Raw genomic sequence first — 13,802 nt, 5'->3', positions numbered from 1 at the left:
CGTTACAGATCGATGCGGTGCATTCTACAAGAATCTGGCTTTTTGGCGAAAGTTGATTTAAACGTGAATTATGGAAGCATAAAAAAAATGAGAGAGAAGTGAGGAAAAAACTTGTAATAACACCATGCACTTGAGATAATAAATCGATATTTAAGGCCTTTAGTATGAAGTTGTGGTGGCGATTCCAGACTTGCTCTAGCCTATGGACACGGTTTATGCACGCCAAATATTGCATTGGTAGAATTCTGCGATACATTCAGCCAAAACTTCATGACTCTCAAACTTGAAAATAGATGGTAGCTTGCTGCCCACACACTGAGCAATACATAAGATGGAAGATTGGACGAGGGAAGCTATTCTTTTGGCATGACTGTTGGATGGGGAATGATCCCTTAGTATGTACTTTTCCTGGCTTTACCTATTCCATGACACAAGTCTGCTATTTCTTTAATAATGGAGAATGGGATATGGAGAAGCTGAATATGATATTGCCAGGAGAAATTGTATCTGAAATTTTGAAAATTCCAATTGATATAACTATTGAGGATACCACATATTGGGTACCAACTTCAAAAGGCAAATTTTCGACAAAGACAGCTTGGGACTTAATTCGTCAACGACAATTGGTAAATCCAATTTTCAGGTTTATTTGGCATAAAAATATTCCCCTTACCACTTCCTTTTTCTTATAGAGGTTATTAAATTCGTGGATTCCTTTGGAGATGATATTGAAAACGAAGGGATTCACCTTGGCCTCTAAATGCCAATGCTGCAACTCAGAGGAATCACTTATGCATGTCATGTGGGATAATCCAGTTGCTCAACAGGTTTGGAATTATTTTGCAAAATTATTTCAAAGCTATATTATTAACTCACAGAATGTTTCTCAAATTATATGGACATGGGCATACTTCGGTGACTATATTATAAATGTTTCTCAAATTATATGGACATGGGCATACTCCGGTGACTATATTATAGGGCCATATTCGTACTTTAATACCTGTATTCATATTTTGGTGACTATATTAAAAATGTTTCTCAAATTATATGGACATGGGCATACTCCGGTGACTATATTATAGGGCCACATTCGTACTTTAATACCCGTATACATATTTTGGTTTTTTTGGGTGGAAAGGAATGATGCAAAACATAGAAACCTAGGTATGTACTCTAATAGAGTGGTATGACAAATTATGAAACTCATTCACCAGCTGTTTCATGGGAAGCAATTTCAACAATGGCAATGGAGGGGAGATCTACAAATTGCTTCCTTATGGGGATTGTCTTTCCAGAAGGCCCGATTAGCGCCACCACAAATACTATATTGGCAAAAACCTGTATTATGTGAGTTTAAGCTGAATGTTGATGGTAGCTCGAATTGTAACTTTCAGAATGTGGCAAGTGGAGGGATTCTGCGAGACCACATAGGTTCATTAGTATTTGGATTTTATGAGAAATTAGGAGTAAAAAATTCCATTCAAGCAGAATTATTAGGATTATACAGAGGACTGATTTTGTGTCGTGACTATGGCATTTCGTGTTTATGGATTGAAATGGATGCCCTGGTGGTGATACAAATGCTTACAGGGAAATATCGAGGATCACATGATAACAGGTACTTATTGGCTAATATTCAAAAACTACTTAATTATTTCTCTTACAGGTTGTCTCATATTTTTCGAGAAGGTAATCAAGCGGCGAATTTATTAGAGAACCTTGGCCACGAATATCAGAGTCTTCAAGTTTTTACAGTGCCGTTTGGAAAATTACAAGATATATTGAGATTAGACAAAACTGAATTAGGATATGTTCGATTTAAATAATTGTAAAGGAATAGTACTCTTCATTTTTATTATTGTTATCTTCACTTGTAATGTTCTTTTTTCCAAAATTCCCATAAATCTTTGTATACAAGTAAACCATTTATCCCCTGCTCCAAAAATTACGGCAAAAGTAGTAGTTCCTATTATAGGACTTATATCTTTTCTTGATCATTGTAGACACTTAAATATATATATATAATAATAATAATTAATAAATAAATAATTTTAAATTATAATAAAATAAACTAAAAAAAAAGGGGATGGCTGGGCGTACGCCCAGCCATCCCTTCCCCCACCCACTATGCGTGATGGGGGTTCTGGCCACCAACTCCAGGGGGTGCCAGAACCCCATCACTGGGTTGTCCAAATTTTTGGACAACCCGGCTCCTTAAAACCACCTGCAACCTGCAAAAAAGGGGGGAGAAGAAAACAAAAAAAATCCTAGATCTACCAGCAACTACCTAGCCACACAAAGAAAAAATCAAAAAAAATCAAAAAGGAAAAAAATCGCATCGGGGTTTGAACAGGGGATTCGGTTCGCTTGAGGGAGAGAGATCGGTGAGCGGTGAAGGGAGGGTGGATCTGTGCAGCGTCGGCCACCAGCAAGGGAAAACTCAGGCCCGTTTGGGTCACCGCCGATCGAAGGAAGGGAGTGCCCGATCTGTCGTTCGGAAGAGAGAAGAGAGAGATCGACCGGCAAGTAGAGAGAAGAGAGAGAGAGGTCGGCGAGAAGAGAGGGGAAGACGCCGACGCCGGCGGGGAGAGGGAAAGTTTTAGAGAGAAGGCAGAGGGAGAGATCGGCTAGAGAGAGAAAAAGAAATGGGAAAGTGAATAAAAAAAGCTGAAAAAGGGGTTTTTATACCCAGATGAAGGAGAGCAAAACGACGTTGTTTCAAAGGGGCAAGCAGAAGTTGGAAGGTCCAGGCCAAACGGCGTCGTTTTGAGTAGCTTTGCAGGCACCAAACGGTGCGTTTTGAGTCCTGCCTCGTGGGCTTCCAGAAGCAGGCCTGGCGTAGTGGATTTGGGCTCCTGCGGGCCACCAAATTGGGCCAATTGCAGCCCAATGAGGTATAGCCTTTTTTGCTTGGACTTGTTTAGTTAGTGTTGGGTCTAGCCCATTTTAATTAAAATGCATTTATTTTTTAGGAAAGAAATATTTAATATGAATACCTATATTTAATATTAAAAAAATCAAAAAATAATAATAAATGAAAAATAAATAAATAATAACAACAAATAATATAATTGGAATAAATATTTGAGTATTACCACCTAAAAGGGGGCAAAGAGTTACCTCTTTCGGGTGGATGTTTTTCGGGTACGAAATTCGAGACGGATTTTCACCGAAGCGTCGGGATAAATCTGAACTCTAGATTTCAAAACCCATTAAGTCAAATAGTCATTGTTAAAAATAATATATGTAAGAAAATTTTATTACGTTCGAATTAATAAATATTACTAAATAAAGTTAATCCAATCGTTTAAAAATTAATTAATTAGATAAGTAGTAATCAAGTAAAAAAATTGGTCAATAACAAATACGGATTTAAATAAGAAACCAAAAAATAAAATATAAAAATAAAAATAAATAATAAATAATCCAAATTTTTTTAAACACCTAAAATCAATAAACGCATGTATGTAGATATCATCATTTTTATACTGTTATTGCATGCCACTCTTATTTTGCAAATGGCGCGAGAATCCCGAGGATGGGATTTCCCCGAGGAGCTTGTAGAGACGAGTTCCTCCGGGGATATCTCTATGTGAGAAAAATTTCGAGACTTCACCAAAGCGTTGGGATGGTCTTCGAATAATTTTTCAATAAAAGATTACCGACTCCATCATTTAAAATAAACAAGTCACGACATCATTCTACGCTTGCATCACATGCATACGTAAAACCAAGTGAAAAACTTAGTCTGACAATTCAATAAAAATTTAATAAAATAGGGATTAAACTAAGAAAATGCTATATTAAGATAACTTAAGATTAAATGGTACCGTTCGTAGAACAGGCGTCAAGGAGGTGCTAACCCTTCTCCGTGCGTAACCGCACTCCCGAACCCATCTCTAAAAAACGTGGACCAGTTCTCGTTCTTTCGACGGACCTAAAATTAATTTAGGACTTCGTCGATTAAGAATCGGGTTAATAGGTGACCAATCACACATAGATAAAAAAGATTGGTGACGACTCCTAACAGATTTTAATTTTCGCCCGCGTCTGACGGACGGGTTCCCGAACCCGCACGTCATGACAATCATGTAATTTTAAAAGTCAGGTATTGGTCCCTTCCTTGTTGTACTTTATTTTTTATTATTAATAAAATAAACACATGATAACTGGGCCCTGCAAAAACTTTTAACATTAAAAAAAAAAATTGTGGAGTCACGTTGTTGAATGAACTTTTCAATTCTTTTAAAGTTGTAGAGTCTTATTGGATCAGCTTTTTATTCTTTTAAAATTGTGGAACCTCATTAAAGGGGCTTTCTTTTTTTTATTTATTCGATTAAAATTGTTGAGCTTTGTTGGAGGAGTATTATTTTTTTTAGTTCTCTTAAAATTGTGAAGCTTCATTCAAAGGGTGAGGAACATTTTTTTGGTTTGATAGTTCTGGCCAAAATGGTATCTAAGTCTTTACACAATTTTTAATTTTAAAAAATGTGTAAAAATGGGCAGTTATAGAATCCCATTTGTGTTAAGTGTACAAAAAATATATAGAAAACTTTAAAATACAAAAAATATAAAGAAAAATGTGAAAATTAAAAATACAGAAAAAGGAAAATGCAGAAAATAAAGAGAAAAATTGAGATAAGGAAAAAAAAAGGTATAAGGATCGGATTGCACAAATCTAATCCTATGCTAATCCGATTACCCAAAAAAGAGTTCATCCTCATCTAATCTTCAGGAACTTGAACCTAAGATCAACACAAAAACGAGCAGACTTCAATGTCGATTTGTAATTGTTTTCAACAAAGATGGGTTTGGCTTGGGCGTTGGTTGTTGGGTTCAAGCATTGGGTCATTGGACTATTGGGTTGTTGGGTTTAAGCGTAGTAGTTTAGGTTCAATAGAGTACGGGTGCTAGAATTCATGCTGATATTGACTTGAACATGTGAACTACCAACCCTCCGGTCATCACTTTCGGACATAAATGCCATTTTGATGAGCACAATAGCTAAAACAAGCATCATCAATGGATATTCAAGATAGGTTAAGGTATGTGTAGATGCTAAACTGGTGGTGGAAATTGCAACTTGTAGCAAAACCCTGGCTTTGATATGATGTCAAACCCAGCTTCGGAACCAGGTTAATCCATCACCAAAACATGCTTTTGATTTAAGGAATAATCATGTTCTACACCCAAGCCCCGTCATATTCCAATTTCAGGAATCAAAAGTGGCAGAATCCCATTTCGGGATTATGAATTTGCACAGCACGGGCAGATTGGCTCACAGATTTGCAAAGCAAGTGGCTTTGTTTTTTTTGTCGATGATGTGATTTTGAAGCGATTTGCCAAGGTTAATTTTGGCTTTCTACTATTCATTTTGTTGGCTTTTCTTCCTGGAACCTGGCTTTATCTTGATAGACGAATATCACTACAATCAAAGCAGTTTATACAGTATCAAGCATTTGGCCAATGAGGAATATCCAGCCCCAAATCAAACAAATACGATGTTGGTGAATCCAAAAAAGGGAAAGATAATGCATGACTTTGAATCACCTGAGTGCTGTTAAATCACATTGCCAGACACAGAAATAGTGAGTTAAAAGCAGGGGATCCTGCGCCAGGAATGGGTAACATGGGTGCTGTCTATTGTCCATTTGCATGCCCCCATTGAGAAAATAAGTGGCACTTTTTTTGGATTTGGAGCACTTGCTTGAAATGCATTGCTTAATCACATGCCCGGACGAAAGGAATGATTGATTCTTTTTTTCAGGCATTTTTGCCCTAAAACTTGCTTTGTCTATGTACGTGCTACCTAGCTACTTTGCATTTCATACCTTTGCTTTGAGTCTTGTGTGTGCTTTTGAGGTTAGAAATGGATTCTTTGCCTGGTATTTACTTCAAGCTTCTTCTTAGCAACATCTAAAATTTTTCATCTCAATTCGACTACTAATTTACAAACACAATTACATGAAAATAATTATAAAACGTTTACACATTATTATCACGTTATTATAATTCATACCAAATGAATAAATACCGAAGAAGAATCTTAAAAAATTAATTATTGCTTACCTATCATGAGATTTTAAAAAAAATTATTCCACGGATCACTTTAAAAGGAAAAAAAAAACTTGTAGTACTTTTATAGGTTAGATATATTTTTCTTTGTCATTAAAATAAAATATTTCCCAAATATTAAAAAATCTCTAAGCCTATACATAACTTGTGCTCTCTCAAGAGATTATTACAAATTATTCTTGAATATTATATCATAACTCAATGTGCTACCGGCCACGATATTTATATATTGTGTGCATCCTAATCTCACCAAGCCAACAACCCTTACCACTTATTTATTGGTTGGCTGTTATTGTCTTCATTAATATATTAAACTAAGCAAATTTGAAGATGATCTTCCAATGTAGCATTTTCACTACCATTGTAACAAGGAGTTGATTTGTCAATTCAACAACACGAAAATGATAGAAGGATAGGAGCAGGGGGTGACCAAGTTCACTGATACATAACTAAAAGAGCTCATGAGGGCATGACTGTAAGTGGAAAAATCACTTGCCTTCCATAGAAATTAGAGGAAAATATATTCACTTTCTCAACTTTTGATTATAATTATATATGAGTTTATTAATTTTTAAAATAAACATTCCATCTTAAATATATAAATCACGTTAATTAAACATGAAATGTTTAAAATGTCTTTCTTCTTTTTTTCTTTTTTTCATTTCTTTCAAATTGGCTGACAATGCTCTTTTATCCCAATCAACCACTTTGTAATCAAATATGATCGTGGAATATCAGATCCGACCGAATCTCCTCAGGTCTGGGGAGTGCTAATCTAGTGCTCCCCTAGATTGATGCTCCTTAAGGAGCACCACGATTAGGGAGCACCAATCTCATGCTGAATTCGGTGCTCTTTGACTAGATCCAATCTCGAGGTGGCCAGCTGACGGAAGGAGGTAAGTAGATTTTTTTTAAACAAAAATTATAATTTAATAATTTTTAAAATTAATAAATAGTAAAATTATTTTTTTAATATTACCACATCATCAAATTAATAGAAACATTAACAGTTTGATAATAACTGAACTTATGTATCCAACAAAGGATATTCTTTTTGAGCGGACTGTATATTTCAGAAATTAATAAACTCATATAAAATTATAATTAAAACTTAAAGATGTTGGTGTACTTTACCTTAAAAATTAAGTTTCTAGGTTATCTCACTCAGCATCTCTGCCCTAGACGTCTAAACCAAAGAAAGGAGTCCTGATTAGCAGATAAGCAAGGACATCAAGAGAAATTTTGTTCTTTTCCTAAAGCATTATCTTTTATTCCTTGAGGATCAAGGGTGCTTCTGATTTCTATGTGTCTATCATTAATTAACATTGGTTTTGGAGTAAGTTACTAAGAACAAACAGATGTATACATTTACGTGGACATCACTATCATAAAAAAAGAACATGAGTCAGATTTACATTAATTGGAACTTTAATAGTAATTCCCACTACTTGTTTTTGGTATATATGGAAGAGAAGTGACCCTAAGAAGTTACAGCTGGGAAATTGATTTTGCACAAGAAAGTATTTCATTTTCTTAGTGTTAGAGTTTGCATTTAATATATAATTTGGGCTCTTTTCAATATTACAAACTCTTGATAAAATCGATCACTTAATAAAGTGTCAGAATGAATATCCTAAGTTTGAATCTCGATAAAACCCACCTTATTAGACCTTACAAGTGCTTTTTAAATCCTTTTTTTTTCCCACTAATTTTGTGAATGGACCAATTGGCCAGTCAACTTAATTAAGACTTGGGTTGTCATTTTGTGATCAATGTTTTCTACTTTCTCAACCTTTGCATGTCTCTATTGGAGGACACTTTTGCCTTTGGATAAAACTACTAGCATATTGCCTACTTGCCTTATGTAGATACCAAGTGCGCAGCACCTTTTCAAAGAGAGGATAAAGTTCTCAATAGTGGCAGAAAAGTGAGAAAAAGAAATTGACGTGTGTTCCAGATAAAACAATGCAGCTTATCTATAGCCATTGATGAGTACTAAACTTTGCAGCCAATGGATAGAGAATCTCCCAAAGTAGTGGAGTTTTAATATTAAAAAGCTAGTTCTAAATCCTTGGTGAATCCATTTTAATACAGAGATAAAACAAGTTGTTTAATGGAAAATGTGTGCCTTCTATATGGTCGACACACGCAGCGAAAGATGGTTCGAGATTACAAAGAAAAAATAAATGCGAGTTGTGATCTTGAGTTCTTGACCAATTGATCATGTGACAAGAGCAACATTTCCAAAGGTAATTATTATTACTATAACAGGTTTTTTATGCAAATAATAAATGAGCATATTTATGATTTTAACATGGTACAAAGTTTTATTACGGTCACGCTAACGGCAAAATATGGGTAAAGGTTTTTGAAGTTTTTTTTATTAAAAAACGATCAAATAAAATCAAAATTTAAAATCAAAACTGATAAATTTGATAGAGTTCAATGAAAAAACAATAATAAGTAGAGTAATTATATACAAATTTTGATAATTGCTCATTAATTTTATCATTAATTTTAATAAAAAATCATTTTTAAATAAAGTATAAAAATTTATTCAAATTATCTTAAATTTTACATACTTAATATATGTAATAAAAATTTTCAATTTATTGAGTTAGATTTTTTATTTTAATTTTTATTTAATCACTTTAGCAAAAAAAAAAAACTTCACCACTTAACTTAAAAAGGTTAATTATCATATAAGTAAATTATTTTTAAGAGGCAATAATTAGTGGCAAAACATAGGGTAAAGTTTTTGAAGCTTCCCGTTAAAATTAAATTTAAAATTAAAACTAATAAATTCGATAAAGGTCAATGAAAAGATCAATAATATGTACATAGACAAAATTAATTAAAACGAGTAATTATATACAAAATTTTATCTTCACTCATTGAATATTAAAAATTTGTCATTAATTTTAATAAAAATTCCTATTTAAATTAATATTTTTTCAAATGTTATATTCTTAACATATTCAATAAGATTGTTTTATTTTAATTTTTATTTAAGCTTTACTTTAAAGTTCTATGAATAATTGAGAGATGAATATAATTGGTCCCAAGATATAAAGAAAAGGGGAATGTGTTGTACCAAAGAGAACGTGAGCGTAACTCATGAGGGCGTGGGTTAATGAAAGGGTGACTAATCCTCGACACACGACTCGCCTGTGCTCTGTAAATGCCACCTTCCTCAATCCTATACACTTCATTACCTTTCCTTTTCTTCTCTCTTCCTTCATTCAAATCACGATTATGACATTCACTCCTTTTTTTTTCTATAATATTATATATATATAAACTTTATTAAAATAATAATAATAAAGGAGATAATGACATTAATTTTTGTTTTTTTTTCCTTTTTATGTTAATGAAACTTGTATTTTGAGTAATTAGAATTATTTTGGTAAATTAAGTTCCAATATGTTCTATTCTTTTGATTTCTTTATATCTACATAAATCAAAGGTACATCCTCAATTAATTCTATATTTTGTTATTGATTTTATCTCTTAATTAATAAGCTAATCAAACAACTATATAATAAAGAGAAAAACTAACACAAACCTAGACAAAGTTCACATTTAATTTGGAGGGATTAATTTCACTCTTTCCATATAATCAAAGCTTTAGTTTTTTTTTATGTTTATAAAAATAATTAAAAATCAAACACACAAGTCTAGGAGCAAGAAAGACTAATTATGTGAAATTCCTTAATCAAGTTTATGAATTTTTTTATTAAAACCCATTTAAATAACAACTAAAGTTCAAATTGATAAATTGAAAGATATTTTTATATAAATCAAATGTACAAAATTTGAAAATTTTGAAATAAGTTTTGATACTTTTCATAAAAAATTATGATAGAGTTTTCATCGTTCCATAAAATACTAATCAAATTTTATGTAATAGATTATATTTGTAATAAATTTTTCCCACATCACTGATTTTCTCATTGAACTGTATCAATTTATTATTTTTAATTTTTAAAATTAATTTTGATGAGAAACCTCACAAACTTGATTTTATATGACTTATGCCTTTAAGTCTCAAATAGCCTAATTTCAACAAAAAAAAATCTCAAATAGCCCAAAATTATAATTAATGATGGGACCCACATGGCTGATTTTGTTTTATTGGTTAATTGTACAATGACATGTATGATATTTTGACGTGTAAATCGAGGTGGCAAAAGATTACAGGGTCCTACTTAAACAAACCAAAGTAAGATTATTTATTAGTATTATTTTAAAGAGTTAAATAAGCACTTTTGGTCTTCAATAAAAATTTTACTAAGCTTTTGATTTGTAGAATAGAGATAGAATAAAATAGATATTTGATAAAAACATAATAAAATAAAAATAAATTAGTTATTACATAATTTGGTACAATAAATAAAACGAAGTAAGAATAGTTATTATGATTTATTGCAGTATTTGATTGATAAAAATTTTATTATATATTTTTTATTTTATTTTATTTTTTAAATATTAATATTTTATTTATAATTTAATCATTAATGTTATAAAAATAGTAATTTTTTTATAATTTAAATATTATTATGATTATTTATTTTTATTTTATTCTTTAAGTATTAATAATTTATATTTTATTTATAATTTAAATATTATTATAATTATTTATTTTTAATTAATTTCATTTTTTAAATATTAATAATTTATTTATAATTTAATCATTAATAGTATAAAGTAATAATATTTTATTTATAATTTAAATATTATTATGATTATTTATTTTTATTTTATTTTTTAAAATATTAATTATTTATAATTGATTTAAAATATTAATAATTGGTAATTGAAATATTAATATTTTATTTATAATAATTTAANTAAATTTAATATTTAAAAATATTAATATTTTATTTTTAAAATATCTAAAAATTTTAAAATATTTTAATAAAAAAATAAAAAAAAAAATTTTTTTTTAATTTTTTAATTTAAAATATTAATTTTATAAGTTTAAGTTCATAATTTTTGAAAGTAAGTTAGGAAATTTTAATCCAAAATATTTGGACTCTATTTTTATTGGTGTGGAATAACAATTCCAAACTTTTGCCAAGTTTTGAGAAATAATCATTTCTTTAGAATGGTTATTCTTTCAAAAACATACTATATGAGGGGAGAAAATTTTTTAAGAAATAAAAAGGGAATAGTTTAACCATATTCCCAACCAAACATGCATTAAGTGTTACATAACTCAATATTTTGAGAAGTTTTATTAATATATGCATGGCTGCATGAGAAGGGCAAGTTAGCACTATCTTTTCTATGTGGTGAGCTCCCATTGTTACTTAACAATCTCATAGCTCGAAGCAATTCCCTAATCCAATTAATATTATATATAGAGGCACACAACCCTGTTTTAAACCAAAAAGAAGAGGCAAAAAATTGAATAAAAAAATTGTTTCCTTTCATGCTTTCTGGCATAGTCAAACTTGTTTTTTGTCAGCAGTAGCTTAGCTCCTCACTTATTGCTTTGCTACTTCCCAACTTGATCCATCTACTCATGATTTAGTCATCAACCGGTCAACCAATTTATGATTTTGTCATTAACTATTCTTGTTCAGCAATTGCTATGCAGGTTATTCAAGACCCAAGAACAAAATCGGTTAGTCATCCACCCCGTCTCTTTTTATCTATAAATAAGGTATAATATTTTTAAAAAAAATTCATAAATTATTTTAAAAAATTTAAATATATTTTTGTTCTTTTATTATATTCAATTAAGTTTTTATATTTGTATTTTGAAATAAATACTTTTATTTTGAATCAAATAAATTTTTATAACTAATGGTTAATTTAATCAAAATATCACATGATACAGATGTGGTATGCTCATATATAATAATGGCTGATGATGTGACATGATAACATAATTATGTAACATTTTTCACCATCCAAATCAACATCATATGATTATAAAATAACAAATGACATTTTAATTATTGACAATTAATTCACTATTAATAATAAGGGTTTATTTGATCCAAAATAAAAATATAAAGACTTGATTGAATATAATAAAAAATAAAAATTTATTTAAATTTTCTTGATTAATTTAAAATTTTTTTAATTTGAGCATAATCAAAATCAAAATTGATATAGCAAATAAACCCAGTTGTTATTCTAAAATTCACTTCAAGCCGTCAACACATAACCATTAAAACCCCATAAAGAATACTTCATCATTTACATTGAAAATAATAAAATTAAGAACTTAAGGCATCTATTGACAATGACTAAAATGAATGTTGGTAGTGACGGACGTAACAATTGGCAACGATGGCAAGGGTATGGCACGATGGCGATCACAGCACGATGAGGGTTACGACACCGTGGGGATCACGGCACACCAAAGGTCTTGATAAGTGTTACAAATGAGCCACTTAAATAAAAATGGCTCAAGTTTAGTCGATTAATAGTATAGTCCAAGCAATATTTCAAATCAAAAAAGAAAATAATTTTAAAGGAAAGAATTGAAAATGCCAAATGGATTAAAAAAGATGATTGCAGTTGTCAAAGATATAGATAAAAAAAATGCCACATCACCATTTATAGACAATTGACTAACATTGATGGGAGGATTAACAGCATAAAATTTTGCAAATGAAGTTAACACAATTGGTAATCTTAAAAGGTTTAGGACTTAATTGCCAAAATACGATAAGTTTTAGGACCAAAACTTAATTCTCCCACCTTAACCATTTTAATTTCTATCAAATCCTAATCTCTTATGTGTTTTGGCACATAAATTTTAGTCTCTTACCACTACCGTAAACTTTGCACTCAAAAAACAATATCTAGGAACCAACCAATTAAATTGGCACAAATGGCAATAATTTGGTGACCACTCTAGACAAATTTATTCAGAAAAGTCCATTAAATTATTTGTTACTTTGTGAGGATGAGAATGCTAGATATATCATTTTCATTTCCCTAGTTAATATTATAGTACCCTTTAAGATAAAATATGCCAGAAAAATCGACAATTGACAACTAGAAAATTCAAGATCATGGTTTTCAATAACGTTGATTTAATTTCAAAACTTTGATAGTTATCTTCTTTTCTTTGCCATCTTCATTTCCGAGTGGCACTAAATTTCATGAAGAGATTATAAGAGAAATAAAGTCATACAATTTAATTTTATATGTAGAAAAGTCATACAATTTAATTTTATACGTAGAAAAGTCATACAATTTAATTTTATACTTACTTTCACCCTAAACTAAGATAATACCACGAGTTGCCTTTTTAGAATATTCAATTTCAATATATTATCCCTATATGTTGGATAAGCTATCAAAACATTAGGAGGAAAATAATATTTTTTTAAACAAAGTCAATAAATAATACCCTTGTTGGAACAAACTTGGATTTGGATTCTTTGACAAGGGCTATAATCAATTTGGTTAATTAGTAATTAAATTAAACCAAGTTTACATATTTGGTTTTCTTAACGGTGAAAGTTTTTTTATCGTATTTTTTTCATTCTAAAAGAAGAAGAATTCGAACTTGACTTTTTAAGCGGGAAGGTTACGCATTAATTATCAAATGTTGTTTTTGCATGTATTAAATTACTCCAAATGTAATTTTTAACACATTGGATTTGGAATATAGTGATGTATATTTATTCATTTAAGTTCAAAAATTTTTTCAAAATAAATTAATTTTTATATTTATAAAATAAAGAATGACATTTGTT

Source organism: Theobroma cacao, chromosome 3 (assembly GCF_000208745.1).
Source record: "Theobroma cacao cultivar B97-61/B2 chromosome 3, Criollo_cocoa_genome_V2, whole genome shotgun sequence".
Classification (NCBI taxonomy): Eukaryota; Viridiplantae; Streptophyta; class Magnoliopsida; order Malvales; family Malvaceae; genus Theobroma; species Theobroma cacao.
The sequence above is the reverse complement of the archived record's forward strand: the minus strand, read 5'-3'. Positions refer to the sequence as shown.